At 45.3% G+C, this 18,420-nt stretch overlaps 2 pseudogenes across 2 annotated transcripts in view; one reads left to right on the plus strand and one right to left on the minus strand.

Annotated features, from left to right (window-relative positions):
- LOC308510983 (60 kDa heat shock protein, mitochondrial-like) overlaps positions 1–3,640 on the plus strand; it is a 6,308-nt pseudogene extending 2,668 nt beyond the window's left edge. The window contains exon 2 of the transcript in view: positions 1,962–3,640. The product of the transcript in view is annotated as a 60 kDa heat shock protein, mitochondrial-like (transcript). The remainder of the gene's footprint in view (positions 1–1,961) is intronic.
- Positions 3,641–7,443: 3,803 nt separating this feature from the next.
- Positions 7,444–8,534, minus strand: LOC308536124 (hsc70-interacting protein-like; annotated as a pseudogene). The gene has a single exon. The product of its transcript is annotated as a hsc70-interacting protein-like (transcript).
- Between the last annotated feature and the right edge of the window lie 9,886 nt (positions 8,535–18,420).

An 18,420-nucleotide genomic window follows, 5' to 3' on the forward strand; every position in this document is an offset into this window, starting at 1 on the left:
TATTACGCCACTGTATTACATATTAAATCAAACCTAGCATTAAATATGCTTGCACAATTATGCTGTGAATTACATAGTAGTGATGATGCTAGTGAAAAAGGACTATCATTAACCCAAGAAGAATAAGGGGGGGAATGTGAAAACAAGTAGGAAGCCAACAAAAAGTTGGTCATTTTCTGATGAGGAAAGGTAATTTTAAATATAGAAATATAAAAGGGGAAATATTACCTTAATCCTTCTAGCCTATCTAATAAAATACAAAGATGCAAATTGACTGTACCTTTGCTACGCCCACCAGCCAATCAGAGCAATATGCAAATTAACCGCCAACAAAGATGGAATCTAATTTGCATACAGTAGGCAGGGCAGGACAGTGGGAACCGCCATCCAGGCAGGGCTCAGGCGGGTCACGGCAATCGTGGGAGCCCAGCCCCGTGTGCAGCCCCGGCTGGCGCGGGGCTCAGGAGCTGCGATCAGCAAAGCAGGACTGGGGATTGGTGAATGGGCGCAAGGCAGACCTCCTGGTCCTTCCCCTCAGCCGGCAGGCTCCTATCAATCTTCAGTTTCTACTGAAAGGAATGTGGCGCCTCCACTGCGCAGCCTCCCAGGACTCGGACTCGCAGGCTTCGGAGTGGAGACTTCAACAAGGACTTCAGCGCCTGCTCAGGGGAATAACCGCCACCTCCCTACTCCACAGCTGCTTCTGTGTCTGCAAGAAACTGCGCATGCTCCTCCCTGTGACATGGGCGGGGCCAGAGCCTGAGTTGAGCGGTTCCACGATAGTGATAGCAGCTGGACCAGTGCAGGGATGGAGGGAGGGAGGGCGGGGAAGGAGCAAGGGGGAAGCCCTGGTTCCCTGCTCCTCCTCCCACAGGCATGGCCCTTGCTGCTATGATGATAAAAGGAGTTGTGTTTTTCTAACTGTCTGGGTAAAGGAAACAAGTGTCTGTTGACTTCTGATCTTACTCTCAGAGCTGCCAGTTAATCCCTCTGGATGCATCATATCCAGCCTCCAAAGGATCCGAGGGGCAGGATCAACCTTTGTTCCATAGTTGAGGAAACTGACCAATAAACACATGTGTCTCATGCCTCAGTGTCAACTCCCGCAGAAATCTCCGGGTAATGACTCAGATTCTATATCTAAGGGTATATTTTCTTCTGTTTTCATGTTTAATTCAATAAATAATACAATAAAGAATAAAATGAGTTCAGAGGGCTCAGCATTGTATTCCCAGAGCCTTTGGTCCCACACAAACCGCAGAGTTCAGTCATCCTGAGATGAAAGGAAAGGAAAGAGAAACGTGAAAGGTTTCCCGGCTCAGTCACAGAGACATCTCATAACCACATATTAAGGACACGACATTAGCTTAGGGGTGGAAAGGACACAAATGGAATAGAAGATGGAGCCATTTGGAGTGAGCAGGCTAGCATGGGGGCAGTTGGGGGCAAGCAGGCCAGCAGGGGGGGCAGTTAGGGGCAAGCAGGCCGGCGGGGTGGGGGGTAGTTGGGGTGAGCGCACTGGTACAGGGGACAGTTGGGGGTGATCAGGCTGGCGGGGGGGGGGGCAAGTTAGGGGCAAGCAGACAGGTAGGTGAGTGGTTAGGAGCCAGCAGTCCCAGATTGTGAGAAGGATGTCCGACTGCCAGTTTAGGCCCGATTGCTGTAAACTGGCAGTAGGACATCCTTCCAGGGGTCCCAGATTGGTGAGAGTGCAGGCTGGGCTGAAGGACACTCCCCCTTCCCCCGAGTGCACAAATTTTTGTGCACCGGGCCACTAGTATGTTAATAATATGAAACATTTTATATATCAGACGAGAGCAGAATTAAGTAATTCAACTCTACTGCAGCATTATAAATATCCTGTTCCCTCACTCACCACTGATGGCCTGCCTCACAGCTCACCTGCACTGCAGCTACCCCACATAAATGCCTTGATTACACAAAGTCCTTTGTCAGATTAGGCCAGTTTCCAGGGCACTGGCTTCTCATCTCACTCAGGCTTATGTCAAAGATGTAAATTTTGGCACAGGTGCCCAAGCCTCAGTGTTTCAAGGTATAGACCTTTTAGCTGATGCTGTACCATTGCTATAGGGCCAAAGAGAAGAACAGTTATTATTAAACAGAGTTTGGGCAGTCCCAAAGTAACAAAAGAAAGTGTGATATTTGCAAAGTCCATTGCCTTAAGAGATAAATATAAAAATATTGGTGCTAAACTTGTTCAAGCTGTTGCCAATAACACAAATGAAGATGCTGGGAATGGCACTACCACTACTACTGTACTGGCACACTATCTTGCCAAGGAAGGCTCTGAGAATATCAGTGACTGTGCTAATCCAGTGGAGATCAGGAGAGATGTGATGTTAGCTGTTGGTGCTATGATTTCTAAACTTAAAAAGCAGTCTAAACCTGTGACAATCCCTGAAGAAATAGCTCAGATTGCTACACTTTCTGCAAACAGAGACAAAGAAATTGGCAACATCATTTCTGATGTGATGAAAAAGGTTGGAAGAAAGGGTGTCATCACAGTAAAGGATGGTAAAACACTGAATGATGAATTAGAAATTATTGACGACATGAAGTTTGATGTGGGTTATATTTCTCCATACTTTATTAATACACCAAAAAGTCAAAAAAGTGAATTCTAAGATGCCTATGTTATATCTAGGGAAAAGAAAATTTCTAGTATTCAGACAATTTGTACCTGCTCTTGAAACTCCCAATGCTCACCATGAGCCCTTAGTCATAATTGCTGAAGATGTTGATGGAGAAGCTCTACGTACACTCATTTTGAATAGACTAGGAGTTGGCCTTCACGTTGTAGCAGTCAAAGCTCCAGGTTTGGGTGACAATAGAAAGAACCAGCTTAAAGTCATGTCTATTGATATTGGTGGAGCAGTGTTTGGAGAAGAAGGATTGACTCGAAATCTTAAAGATGTTCAGTTTCATGACTTGGGAAAAGTTGGAGAGGTCATTGTGATCAAAGGTGATGCCATGCTCTTGAAAGGAAAAGGTAACAAGGCTCAAATAGGGGAAAACATACTCAAGAAATCATTGACCAGTTAAATATCACAACTAATGAATATGAAAAGGGAAAACCTAAATGAATGTCTGGTAAAACTCTCAGATGGAGTAGCTGGGCTGAAGGTTGGTGGGACAAGTGATGTTGAAGTGAATGAAAAGAAAGAATAACAGATGTGTGCCCTCAATGCTACATAAGCTGCTGTTGCAGAAGGCATTGTTCCTGGAAGGGCTTGTGCCCTGCTTTGGTGCATCTGGCCTTGGACTCATTAATTCCAGCTAATGAAGGTTTTAAAAATTGGTATAGAAGTTATTTATAAAGCATTCAAAAATTCTGCAATGACTATTGCTAAGAATGCAGGTGTCAAGGGATCACTGATAGTTGAGAAAATTATGCAAGGTTCCTCAGAAGTTAGTTATGATACTATGCTTGGAGATTGTGAATTTGGTGGGAAAGGAATAATTGATCCAACAAAGGCTATAAGAACTGCTTTATTGGACACTGCTGGAGTGGCCTCTCTGTTAACAACAGCAGAAGCTTTAGTCACAGAAATTCCTAAAGAAGAGAAAGACCCTGGAATGCATGAGAATGGGAGGTGGTATGAGAAATGGCATGTTCTAATCCTAGAATAGTGCTTTACCATCATTAATGAGAACTGTGAAAGGAAGCTCAAGGCAGTGCTCCTCACCTATAACTTCAGAGAAGTAGGTTGAAGGAAATGACTGAAGACAAGGCTGGCTGATGCTTAAGAAAATTACTATAACCATCAGCTACTGCTTTCAGTTGACAATGTACAATGGTCTACTGCTGTCATTGTCCATGCCTCCCGATAATTTTTGTATTTTTGTTTTATTTATTTAATTTTTCATTTTCAATTACAGTTGATATACATCATTACATTAGTTTTAGGTATGCACCCCAGTGACCAGAAATTATATAATTTAATACTTAATCATCCCAATAAATCCTGAAACCATCCAGCACCACACCTAGTTATTAGACTATTATTGACTACATTTTCTATGCTGTACTATATATACCCATGACTATTCTGTAACAACCAATTTGTACTTCGTAATCTCTTCACCTTTTTCACCCATCCTCCCAATCCCCCTCCCATGTAGCAACCAACAAAAAGTCCTCTGTATATATGAGTCTTTCTGTTCTGCTTGTTCATTTTGTTTGTAGATTCAACTGTTGACAGATAGGTATTTATTGCCATCTTATTGTTCATCTTGTTATCTTCTTAAATAAGACTCTTTAACATTTCATATAATACTGGTTTGGTGGTGATGAACTTTAGATTTTTCATGCATGTAAAGCTCTTTATCTGTCCTTCAATTCTAAATGATACTTTGTAGGGTAATATTCATTGTAGGTCCTTGATTTTCATCACTGTGAATATCTCTTGCCATTCCCTTCTGGGCAGCAAAGTTTCTTTTGAAAAATAAGCTAACAGTCTTATGGTAGTTCCCTTGTAGGTAACTTACTGCTTTTCTCTTGCTGCTTTTAAGATTCTCTGTTTGTTTTTTCCCTTTTGCATTTTAATTATGAAGTGTTTTGGTGTGGGCCCCTTGGGTTCATCTTGTTTGGGACTCTGGGCTTCCTGGATGTGTATGTCTGTTTCCTTTACTAAGTTAGGGAAATTTTCTGTCATTATTTTTTCAAACACGTTTTCAATTTTTTGCTTTCTCTCTTCTCCTTCTGGCACCCCCATGATGCAAATATTGGTATGCTTGAAGTTGTACCAGAGTTTCCTTACACTATCTTCATTTTTAAAAATTCCTCTTTCTTTTGCTGGTCTGATTAGGTGTTTTGTTTGTTTGTTTGCTTCCTCATATTTCAAATTGCTGATTTGATTCTTAGCATCACCTATTCTGTTGATTCACAGTAAATTATTCTTTATTTCAGTTAGTGTACCCTCCATTTATGACTGGTTCTTTTTTATACTGTTGTTCTCACTAAGTTCCTTGAGCATCCTTATAACCAGTGTTTGAACTCTGCATCTATTAGATTGATTGTCTCAATTTTGTTTCATTCTTTTCCTGAAGTTTTGGTCTGTTCTTTCATTTGGGCCATGTTTCTTTGTCTCCTCATTTTGGCCACCTCCCTGTGTTTGTTTCTATGTACTAGGTAGAGCTGCTGCATCTTCCAGGCTTGGTAGTGTGGCCTAATATAGTAGACATCCTGTAGGATCCAGTGGCACAGCCTCCCCAATCACCAGAGCTGGACACTCAAGGTGCATACCTGTGTGGTCTGTATACACTCTTATAGCAACTTGATGTCAATGGGAAGGATTTACCCAGGCCAAGGTCAGTCACTGCCTGTGTTCTGCCCAGGACCACCAGGCATAAGCTACAAAGTGATCTGCAGATGGATGCTTCTTGTGTTGGGCTTGGAAGTAGCCAGGTGAGGCCAAGCTGTGAACCATGGTTGGCTGCTGCCAGTGCTGGGCCTGGAGCCACTTAGCAAGAGGTATGGGGCTTGCTGAGGCCAGATGATGCTTATTTGAGAGATTTTTGGAAAATCTGAAACATGAGCCAAGACAGGCCATTCCTATGGTAAAGCCACTGGAAACAGCTTGGGTGGGCTCCAAAGGTGGGTGAGGCAGGATCTCAGGGAATAATCACGTGGGGGCAGACAGTGTGATCAGGTTGATGGAGTCTCATATGGCCCCCGCCTGCTGGTTCTGTAGGGGAAGGGCCCATCAAAGAACAGTGGCTTCTGCCTAAACTTCTGTCTGGGAGAAAGCTGTCCCTCCAGCTCTCGCCCTGATGCCAAACAATTCAGTTTCTCCCCATATGTCTCTGGTGCCTTTCAAGCTGCTATCCCCACACTGGAGCTAAGAGCAAGTGAGTTCAAGTAAATCTGTACAGGGGCCCTTTAAGAGGAAGTGTCTGGGACTCCAGCAGCCTCAGCCTCCCTCAGCCTCAATTCCCACTGGTTTTTACAGTCAGAAGTTATGGGGACTTCTCTTCCTGGGACTGGAACCCTGGGCTGGGGGGCCTGGTGTGGGACTGGAACACCTCACTCCTCAGAGGGGACCTCCACAGTCAAGATATCCTTCCTGATTCTTATCCAACGCATGTCAGTGTAGAACCAACCTGTTCCATGCCTCCACCCTTCCTACCAGTCTTGATGTGGCTTCTCCTTTAATTCCCTAGTTGCAGGCCTTCCATTCAGCTCTATTTCAGGTGGTTCTGAATTATGATTATTCTGTAGTTTAGTTGTAATTTTGATGTGGTTGTGGGAGGAAGCATTTTTTACCTATTCCAGCATCTTGACTGGAAATCTTAGTTTGTATTTTTGAATAAAAATACATTTGTACATTCCCAATAAATGCAAGAGTCATATACCAATGAACTGTTTTCAGTTTAAATCAGTGAGTCATTTTTACTACTATTCTGTTAAAATCAGGATTTTAGTGCTTGCCATCACCTGATGAGAAGTTAAGAAGCAGTCTTTCTGTGGAGAGTAAGAATACTTGTGTAAAAAATAGAGAAATATCCAATTATGTGAAACTTTGTGTAATAAAATTTGTTTAAAGTTAAAAAACAAATAAAATACAAACCAGCTCTTCACCACAGTGTAAGATTTACATGCTTCTGTACAAGGATACGTGATTTAAAATGTAGTAAGATTGCTGCTGCCCTGCCAAGTAATTTCCGTCCCTACCTAGTTCCTACTACAATACTGGTGGTTCCAGTAGTTTTATGAAAATAAATCATTTTTAAATATAAAGCATTTAAAAAGACAAATCAAAATGCCTCAGTAACTTTGTATTCAAATCAAATTTTATCTATTTAAATGTTACATTTTTCTTCCCACTAATTGGCCTTTATTTTACTCAAACTGAGCAATAAATTTTCCATTCTGAAGTATCTTCTTTGCCCAATTAATTCAAAGGAAAACACCAAAATAATTAGTAAACAAAAATGTAGGGTTTTTAAAAATATATTTTTTACTGATTTTCAGAGAGAAAGGGAGAGAGAGAGAAACATCAATGATGAGAGAGTATCATTGATCAGCTGCCACCTGCACACCCCCTACTGGGGATCAAGCCCACAACCTGGGCATGTGCCCTGTTTGGGAATTGAATCGAGACCTCTTGATTCATAGGTTGACGCTCAACCACTGAGCCACACCAACCGGGCTAACACACCCTTTTTATTTGTTTTGAAATATTAAAGTTTAAAAGTGTTTAAAGTTTGTAATTCCTAGTAGGAGAACATTATCTGAATGAACATTCTAATGGAAAATCACTATAAAATATTACAGCTTTATGTTGGGCAGAGAGGTAAGGATTCTCTTCAAAGCTTTCTTCATGAGAAGTTCAGAGGTACACTGGTTTGTATTTTGCAACATCCATTTGGGAGATTTAGGTTGCTTTTCCTCCAGCAAGGCTTTTATTTGTAAGAAGGGCATTACACTTGACCGCCAAATTTGACTGACAAATTACTGATGAGATTAACAACCTCTGGGTTGCTCTGATATTTTGACATATTTGCCAGGTTCTGGGCCACATCCTGAAAGGCCACTATAACTTCTGGATCCTGCATGGATTCAATAACCTCTGGATCACAAATAATTTCATTGAGCCCAGGCATTCCTACTATTCAGGCATGCCTCTTCCCAATCCAGGCATTCCTCCAGAAAAAAAATTACCAGGCATTCTTCAAGGAAAGCTAGCTGGAAATGAGCCATACAGAGCTCCTGATTGTCCTCTGGCTTCTTCCTCCCTCTTGGCTCTCTCATTTTGTTAGGAGTCTTCTTAACCCTTTCCATTCTTTCTTTGACCTCTCACTCTTCAGGTTTCCACTCATATTTCCTCCAGTGTTCTGCAATTTTCTGGACCCTTGGTTGAACTTCTTTCATCATTGCACTAGCATCTTCATAATCCAATTTACACACAAGGTCAATATAATGGACTGCTTCTTCCCAGTGGTCCAGAAGTCTGTGTGCTCTGCCTCGCCATTTGCAAGGCTGAGCTAAATAACGATTTATTTCAATAACTCTGTCAGTCTCCAACGGCAGCAGCTGGCTTCTGTAATTTGATGAAGACACTGGCTGTCTTGGCATACAGAATGGCCAAGTGAGGATTCAGCTTGATGGCATCTGTGAACAAGTCAATGGCTTTCTGTAGTTCACCATTACTTAGGGCATCAATGGCAGCCACACTTTTATCATTTGCCTGATCCATCATGGCCTTCAGTTATCTCTACACTTTCATCTCTCATTTCTTGAGAGGCATCAGAATTGGGTTCAATCACACCTTCATGGTCATTTCCGAGATCATTTTTCTCACTTAATGTTTCCTCTGATTTTACATTTTCTGCTACCTTCTTACTATCTGTTTTTTCCTTCTTAATATTTTCCTCTGATTTAGTTTTATGAGTAACAGGTAGTACTTTACACCTCCCCATGCTGCGCATCCACTCCCCCAAGAAGGCATTTCCTCAGTATGCAGAATGCTTGGATCCTGCTTACACATTTACACCCAGGCCCAAAGCTCCGTCACTTTGCACAGGTCTATGGTCATGAAGCTGAGGAAGGCCACAGGTGAGGCTGAGGCTTCAGCCTATTTCCAGACTGCAGCACTAGCTCAATGTGACCATGTAGAAGGGGTTTACATACTTTATCTTGCAAATATCTTTTTCACACAGATGTTGGCAAATATTGATATCAATCCAGGAGCTAGGTATTTCCAAGCATATGTTTTTTAAAATTTTATTTTTCAATTACAGTTTACATTCAATATTATTTGTTATTAGTTTAAAGTGCACAGCATAGTGGTTAGATCATGTAAAATATATTTTACAAAGTGTTCCTCCTGATATTTCCACTACCCACCTGACACCATACATAGTTATTACAATATTTTGACTCTATTCCCTATGCTGTGTTTTATATTCTCATGACTATTTTGTAACTATCAATCTCCACTTCTTAATCCTTTTTCCTATTTCACCCAGTCCCCTTCTGGCAACTATGAGTCTGTTCTCTGTATTTATGAGTTTATTTCTGTTCTGTTTGTTTGTTTGTTTGTTTGTTTTGTACTTTAGATTCAACATGTAAATGAAATCATATATTTATCTTTCACTGACTGACTTATCTCACTTAACACAAGCATGTGATTTTAATTGAGCATATTTATATCTTGGAAAAAATTTATAGAATTCTGTTAGATTTTTCTCTCAATATTTGCCTTTTAGCATGTCATTATATTATAGACTAGAGGCCTAGTGCACGAAATTCATGCATGGGTGTGGTCCCTAGGCCTGGCCAGTGATCGAAGCGTGAGCGTCTGGTATGGAAGGGCAGGTCTCAGCTGACCTCTAGGCCCTGGGCAGCACCTGGGCCCCTGGGCCCCCACGTGCCCCCCTTTGCCTGAGTCCTGGCACCCAAGTCCCCACATGGAGATGCAGTGAACACAGCTGGACGCTGTGGGCTGGGGCGCAGCGTGGGCCTCTGGGCCGCCCAGCGGCTCTGCACAGAAGCCAGGCGGGCAGCTCACTCTCTCTTGGCCAGCCTCGCAGACTGGCTCCTGCGCAAACCCACCAGGAGTCCGACCAGCCCCTGTGGTCCCAGCAGCTGTGGCCTGGCTCACCCAGAAGAGGCCACACAGGTGTGGGGTGGGCTCCTCGCAGGCACCCAGCACCTGAGCACAGGGGCTTCTCTGATGCAAGCCCTGGCCTCCCGGGAGAGGGTAGCAGGGAGATTGAGAGTGATCTCAGTGGACATCTCACATTCTCACCGCACATCTGTCCCAGTTATTCCTGCCCCCAGGTAGCCGGCGAGAGGTGTCAGCCCCCTGCCCAGGAGCTGTGGGAGGTTGGTCACCACCCACCCACCCCCAGTTCCCTGTCCCAGCCCAGGGTCCAGTCTCAATCGGGCGATCAGGGCCTGCCGGCCACTGGTCTCCGTCTACAGGACGATTGGTCAGGGCCGGGCCCCCCGCCCAGCTCCCTCAGCACCTGGGAGCTGGGTGGTGGCCCTGACCCCTGCTGCTGCTGCTGGTCGCCATCTGTGGGGTGATCAGTTGGTGCTGGACTGCAGCCCCACCTCCCCACTGCCACCACTGGTCACTATTGGAGGGGCAAATGGGGCCGTGCTTGCACTTGTCTTAGCCAGGTGCCGCCTGCTCACCTGCTCCACCATCCCCCCCCCCCTCCGTGGTCCCACTCTCCTCGGGGCCCATTGGAGCAGGCAGTGCCTCTACTGCTGCCCACTGCCAGTGCTGCATTGTCACCCCCTGGTGGTCAGTGCCTGTCATAGCGAGCAGTCAAATTCCCAGTAGAACAATTTGCATATTAGGCTTTTATTATATAGGACTAGTAGCCCGGTGCACGAAATTTGTGCACTGGGGTGGGGGGGGGAGGGGCCCTCAGTCTGGCCTTCACCCTCTTCAATCTGAGACCCCTCAGGGAATGTCCAACTGCCTGTTTGTGCCCACACTTTTAACAGATAACAGCTCCATTGTTGTTTCTTTCTTATGCTTAAAACCATTGGAATTAGTAGGTATTCAAAGTGTGTATACATTTTGGGGGGACACCCTGTATATCTCTAGTCAGCAGTGAAAGAAACCAACAGCAGATTTGGAACCCCCAGACAGGGAACCTCGCTCACTCCCCACATGTCTCCCCACTTCACTTTCCACCTTCGTGGCAGCAGGAGAATCAACGTTTTCTCTCATTACTTTGGACAAGCACGTCCTGTCACCGGCTGCCCTGCAGGAGTGCCCTAGGCCCCAAGCAAGTGAGGCTCAGTTAGGGCAGCCTTCGCTCATGGGTGCTGGCACCCAAACTGCACATTCCTCCTCTACAGTCGCCCCGACTATCCCACTGTTTCACTGAGAGGACGGAATTCCTCTCCGCCTCTGGGTTCTTGATCTTGAACGCTGACCGAAGGCACCTCAGAGAGGGCTGCCCATGCCCACCAGGTGTGCCTGTCTGCACCTGCTCCCGCCTCAGCACCTGCATTAACCCCCCAGAGGAGATCACACAGCTGCATTGGCCTCCGTGGGAACAATCATCACCACTCCGCCCTCTCACTGTCATCTCACAGGCGCCCACCCTCAGCACCCAGAACACCCAGACACTCTCCAAAGGACGTGAGCGCATCAGAGGGGATGTGTGCACATCCTGTGGGGGTGTTAGGCATCCCGGGTTGATGGAAGTGCGGTGCAGAGGTGGGGGGAACTTGTGCACGCCTCGGTTTGCAACTGTTGCAGCCACGGGAGGGTGACAGTGTGCTGGGGGATGTTCGTATGCCAGGGGGGGATGTGCACACCGGAGTCCTCTGGCTTTGCAGATCCGCAAACCCCCGTGGTGCGGCAGGAGGATGTCAGTCTGGCCAGCCATGGTGGCTGTCCTTGCGATCTTGCACCTTCTGGGCCAGGAGGCGGATCTTGCGCAGCCACTCCTGGGCTCTGATGGCCTGCAGGCGCTACTTCAGCTCAGCCTGCAGGCTCCCCTTGGCGAGCTCACAGCTGTCACCACCGCTATGTGGGGAGTACAGGCTGCCCTCCGCTGGCCTGCCTCCCCTGTCCAGAGGCTTTCAGCGCTGCTCACCTGCCCAGAGTTACTGGGGCTGGGCAAAGCCAGGCGTCCTGCCCTGCCCAACCCCGGCCAATCCACCCATGTGCGAGCTGCCGACCCGCCCAGCAGGGTCACAGATCCGGGTCCCATACCGTGGACAGACTCAAGGGCTGCCCCCCGCCCGGCAGGGTCACAGATCCGGGTCCCGGACCGTGGACAGCCTCCAGCGCTGCCCTCCGCCTGACAGGGTCACAGATCTGTTGCCTGGACCGTGGACAGCCTCAAGCGTTGCCCCCTGCCCGGCAGGGTCACAGATCCGGGTCCCGGACCGCGGACAGCCTCAAGGGCTGCCCCCCGCCCGGCAGGGTCACAGATCCGCGTCCCGGACCGTGGACAGCCTCCAGCGCTGCCCTCCGCCTGACAGGGTCACAGATCTGTTGCCTGGACCGTGGACAGCCTCAAGCGTTGCCCCCTGCCCGGCAGGGTCACAGATCCGGGTCCCATACCGTGGACAGACTCAAGGGCTGCCCCCCGCCCGGCAGGGTCACAGATCCGGGTCCCGGACCGTGGACAGCCTCAAAAGTTCCCCCCTGCCCGGCAGGGTCACAGATCTGGTTCCCAGGATGGCGGACAGCCTCAAGCACTGCCCCCCGCCCGGCAGGGCCACAGATCCGGGTCCTGGGACCGAGGACAGCCTCAAATGGTGCGCCCCCACCCGGCAGGGTCAGAGATCCGGGTCCCGGACTGTGGACAGCCTGAAGCACTGCCCCCCGCCCGGCAGGGTCACAGATCCGGGTCCCGGACCGCGGACAGCCTCAAGTGCTGCCCCCCGCCCGGCAGGGTCACAGATCCGGGTCCCGGACCGTGGACAGCCTCAAGCACTGCCCCCCGCCTGGTAGGGTCACAGATCCATGTCTTGGTCCCAAGGACAGCCTCAATCACTGCCTGGAGCTCTTACCATTTGCAATGTCATGGATGGAACTGGAGAGCATTATGCTAAGTGAAATTAGCCAGTCAATGAAGGAAAAATACCACATGATCTCACTCATTCATGGATAATAGAGACCATTATAAACTTTTGAACAATAATAGATACAGAGGCAGAGCTGCCTCAAACAGATTGTTAAACTCCAGCAGGAATGCCGGGGAGGGTTGGGGGGCAGGAGGTAGGGGGGTAAGAGATCAACTAAAGGACTTGTATGCATGCATATCAGCATAACCAATGGACATAAGACATTGGGGGATAGGGGAGGCTAGGGGACTGTCTAGGGCGGGGGGGTAAAATGGACACATATGTAATACCCTTTGTAATACTTTAAGCAATAAATTTTTTAAAAAAAAGAATCAAACCATAAGCTCCTGGTTCATTTGTTGATGCTTAACCACTGAGACACACTGGCTGGGCCATAAAAAAATAAATAAATAAATAAAGTTTGATAAGGTATTGCAATTATCCTTTCTAATAATAGACAAACATGGTAATTAACCGTAACTTCGCTACCCTTCCCATTGACTAATCAGGGTGATATGTAAATTAACTGCCAACAAAGATGGTGGCTAATTTGCATACATAGGCTCAATGATGGGAGGCAAAGGGGAAAAGACAGAAGAATGGTGGCAGGCAAGAGCTGGGGGGGGCAGCAGGCCAGGCGACACCCCCCGGCCGGGGGTGCTGGTGATCGCCATGGCGATCGGAGGACGAGAGAGCCAGGGTGCAGGACCCCCTGCGGCCCCCTGATCTGCCATGGCGAAGGGAGGGGCGGGGAGGACCAGGTGCAGCCGTGCCTGGAGCCCCGTGGTATGCGATCTCGAAGGGAGGGGCTGAGCAGCAGGCATGGCAGCACCCTGGGCACCGGGTGCAGCCGTGCCTGCAGCCATCTGATCTGCAATCGCGAAAGGAGGGGCTGGGCCGCAGGCATGGCGGCACCCAGGGCACCAGGTGCTGCCTGGCCCCTCCCTTCGTGATTGCAGATCCAGGGGTGCAGGCACGGCCGCACCCGGTCCCCCAGGTGCAGCTGTGCCTGTGGCCCTGCCCTTCCCTTCGTGAGGGCCACAGGCATGGCTGCACCATGGGCACCTGGTGCAGCCCCAGGGTGCAGCCATGCCTGCAGCCCCCTGATCTGCGATCACTAAGGGAGGGCTGGGGGCGCAGGCATGGCAGCACCCCAGGCACCCCAGCACCTGACATGCAAAGGTCGGGGATGAAATGACTTTTCCCAACAACATCTGCAAATATCCTGGGGAAGGCATCACTAAGGAGTTCACAACAACTGTCTTACTTGGCAAGGAAGAAAACAGTTGGCAACGGAAACAATCCCTTACATTAAAGTTAAGGTCCCTCTGAGTAAAAAAGAGTATTTCCAATGTAAAGGAGGGAGCATGAAAAATTAATAGGTTCTCATGACTTCCACTGAAGATTGAGCATATGACAGAGTCAAAACAAACATACAAATTAAAACAGACAGTGGACGGACTTTCAAATGACCCAAATCAGCTGTCACTGTTTGTCCCAATAGCAGCAATGCTTATGTGAGAATATAGTTTAACAAACATACAAAACAAGTCACATGATAAGAGAGGTTCAGCTTCTAAAGTAAATTGAATATGTTCTTTAAAAATTCTCATGTCCTCCCCTCTGACTATAATTCTTAATTTTCCAATCAGAAAATTACCCCAGGTGATCCAGTAACATGTAGAACTTCAGTAACCTAACTTACTTAAAAAAAAAACAAATATCCCAACCATTTTTAAAATATTTAAATTGATATGTTAGGGTTAAAATTATAGAAGATATTTAGATCCAAATATATTTTCTGAATAGAAAATATTTCAGTTTTTGATTTAAAAAAATAAACATAAAAAATATATAAGTGACACATTTTCCCAAGGAGCTCTGAATTAGTACCTTTCCCTCTAACTTTCTTCAAATTAAGAGAATCTATGGAGTTCCCTATACTGCACAAGTATTAATGAAAGAAAATAAGACTTTCTAAGAGCATCAAATACATGTTTTGCTATTTACAAACATATATACTCCTCTCTCTCTCTCTCTCTCTCTCTCAAATATATTCTTATTGATTCAGAGAGGAAGGGAGAGGGAGAGAGATAGAAGCATCAAGGATGATCCCTGGCTGATTTGGCTCAGTGGATGGAGCATCGGCCTGCGGACTGAAGGGTCCCAGGTTCGATTCCGGTCAAGGGCATGTACCTTGGTTGCGGGCACATCCCCAGTAGGAGGAGTGCAGGAGGCAGCTGATCGATGTTTCTCTCTCATCAATGTTTCTAACTCTCTGTCCCTCTCCCTTCCTCTCTGAAAAAAAAACAATAAAATGTATTTTTTTAAAAAAAGAAAGAAACATCAATGATGAGAGAGAATCATTGATCGGCTGCCTCCTACACACCCCGTACTGGGGATCAAGCCCACAACCCGGGCATGTGGCCTGACCTGGAATCAAACTGTGACTTCCTGGTTCATAGGTCGATGCTAAACCACTGAGTCACACCCGCCGGGCTCAATTCTAATTTATAAATTCATTCCAAGGACATATACAACTTGAAAAGCTTTGGAAATAGTTTCAAAAAAACTAGGTTTTTTTTTTTATTGCTTACAGTATTACAAAGGGTATTACATATGTGTCCATTTTATCCCACCGCCCTAGACAGTCCCCTAGCCTCCCCTATCCCCCAATGTCTTATGTCCACTGGTTATGCTTATATGCATGCGTACAAGTCCTTTAGTTGATCTCTTACCCCCCTACCTCCTGCCCCCCAACCTTCCCTGGCCTCCCAGCTGCAGTTTGACAATCTGTTTGAGGCAGCTCTGCCTCTGTATCTATTATTGTTCAAAAGTTTATAATGGTCTCTATTATCCACGAATGAGTGAGATCATGTGGTATTTTTCCTTCATTGACTGTCTTATTTCACTTAGCATAATGCTCTCCAGTTCCATCCATGACGTTGCAAATGGTAAGAGTTCCTTCCTTTTTAGAGCAGCATAGTATTCCATCGTGTAGATGTACCACTGTTTTCTAATCCATTCATCTACTGGTGGGCACTTAGGCTGATTCCAGATCTTAGCTATGGTGAATTGTGCTGCTATGAACATAGGGGTGCATATATCCTTTCTGATTGGTGTTTCTGGTTTCTTGGGATATATTCCTAGAAGTGGGATCACAGGGTCAAATGGGAGTTCCATTTTCAGTTTTTTAAGGAAACTCCATACTGTCTTCCATAGTGGCTGCACCAGTCTGCATTCCCACCAGCAGTGCAGAAGGGTTCCTTTTTCTCCACATCCTCTCCAGCACTTGTCATTTGTTGATTTGTTGATGATAGCCAGTCTGACAGGTGTGAGATGGTACCTCATTGTTGGTTTGATTTGCATCTCTCGGATGATTAGTGACTTTGAGCATGTTTTCATATGTCTGTTGGCTTTCTGAATGTCCTCTTTTGAAAGGTGTCTATTTAGGTCCTTTGCCCATTTTTTGATTGGATTGTTTATCTTCCTTTTGTTAAGTTGTATGAGTTCCCTATAAATTTTGGAGATTAGGCCCTTATCAGATATGACATTGGCAAATATGTTTTCCCACACAGTGGGTTTTCTTGTTGTTTTGTTGATGGTTTCTTTTGCTGTGCAGAAGTTTTTTATTTTGATGTAGTCCCATTTGTTCATTTTCTCTTTAGTTTCAAGTGCCCTAGGAGCTGTATCAGTGAAGAAATTGCTTCGGCATATGTCTGAGATTTTGTTGCCTTTGGATTCTTCTAGAATTTTTATGGTTTCCTGTCGTACATTTAAGTCCTTTATCCATTTTGAGTTTATTTTTGTGTATGGTGTAAGCTGGTGGTCTAGTTTCATTTTCTTGCATATATCTGTCCAATTTTCCCAACACCATTTATTGAAGAGACTATCTTGGCTCCATTGTATGTTCTTGCCTCCTTTGTCAAATATTAATTGAGCATATTGGTTCGGGCTGATTTCTGGGCTCTCTATTCTATTCCATTGATCTATATGCCTATTCTTGTGCCAGTACCAGGCAGTTTTGAGAACAGTGGCTTTGTATTACAACTTGATATCTGGTATTGAGATCCCACCTACTTTGGTCTTTTTCAGGATTGCTGCAGCTATTCGGGGTCTTTTTTTATTCCAGATGAATTTTTGGAGAGTTCGTTCTAGATCTCTGAAGTATGCCGTTGGTATTTTAATGGGAAGTGCGTTGAATTTATAGATTGCTTTGGGTAGTATGGACATTTTAATGATGTTGATTCTACCAATCCATGAACACGGTATGTTCTTCCATCTGTTTATGTCTTCCTCTATATCTTTTTTCAACGTCCTGTAGTTTTCTGAGTAGAGGTCTTTTACCTCTTTAGTTAAGTTTATTCCTAGGTAGCTTAATTTTTTTGGTGCGATGGTAAAAGGGATTGTTTTTGTAATCACTCTTTCTGAAAGTTCACTATTGGTGTATAGAAATGCCTCAGATTTCTTGGGGTTAATTTTGTATCCTGCTACATTGCCAAATTCATGTATTAAGTCTAGTAGCTTTTTGATGGAGTCTCTAGGGTTTTGTATGTATAATATCATGTCGTCTGCAAATAAGGACAGTTTTACTTCCTCTTTTCCAATTTGGATGCCTTTTATTTCTTCTTCTTGCCGAATTGCAATGGCTAACACTTCCAGTACTATGTTGAACAGGAGTGGTGAGAGGGGGCATCCCTGTCTTGTTCCTGTTCTTAGGGGAAATGGTGTTAGTTTTTGTCCATTGAGTATGACGTTGGCTGTGGGCCTGTCATATATGGCTTTTATTATGTTGAGGTATGATCCTTCTACTGCCACCTTGCTGAGAGCTTTTATCAAAAATGGGTGTTGAATTTTGTCAAATGCTTTTTCTGCATCAATTGATATGACCATGTGGATTTTTTCTTTCAATTTGTTTATGTGATGTATCATGTTTATTGATTTGCGGATATTGTACCATCCTTGCATCCCTGGGATAAATCCTACTTGGTCATGGTGTATGATCTTTCTGATGTACTGCTGGATCCGATTTGCTAAGATTTTCTTGAGGATTTTGGCATCTATGTTCATGAGGGATATTGGCCTGTAATTCTCTTTCATTGTGTTGTCTTTACCTGGTTTTGGTATTAGGGTGATGCTGGCTTCATAGAATGAGCTTGGAAGTGTTCCTTCCTCTTGAATTTTTTGTAGTAGTCTGAGGAGGATAGGTTTTAGTTCTTCCTTGAATGTTTGGTAAAACTCCCCTGTGAAGCCGTCTGGTCCTGGGCTTTTGTGTGCTGGAAGCTTTTTGATGACTGCTTCAAGTTCTTCCATAGTTATTGGCCTGTTGAGATTTTTAGATTCTTCCTGATTGAGTTTTGGAATGTTGTATTTTTCTAGGAATTTGTCCATTTCCTCCAGGTTGTCTAGTTTGTTGGAGTAGAGCTGTCCATAGTATTTTTTAACAATCATTTGTATTTCTGTGGGGTCTGTTGTTATTTCGCCTCTATTGTTTCTGATTTTGTTTATTTGGGTCCTCTCTCTTTGCTTCTTGGTGAGTCTGGCTAGAGGTTTGTCAATCTTGTTTATCCTTTCAAAGAACCAGCTCTTGGTTTCATTGATTTTCTGTATTGTTTTTTTGGTCTCTATGTCATTTATTTCTGCTCTAATCTTTATTATCTCCTTCCTTCTGCTCACTCTGGGCTTTTCTTGTTGCTCTCTTTCTAATTGTTTGAGTTGTAGAGTTAGCTGATTTACTACCATTTTTTTCTTGTTTTTTGAGATAGGCCTGTAGAGCTATAAACTTCCCTCTCAGGACTGCTTTCATTGTGTCCCATAGGTTTTGGATTGTTGTGTTTTCATTGTCATTAGTT

Source organism: Myotis nattereri (assembly GCF_964212035.1).
Source record: "Myotis nattereri genome assembly, chromosome: X".
NCBI lineage: Eukaryota > Metazoa > Chordata > Mammalia > Chiroptera > Vespertilionidae > Myotis > Myotis nattereri.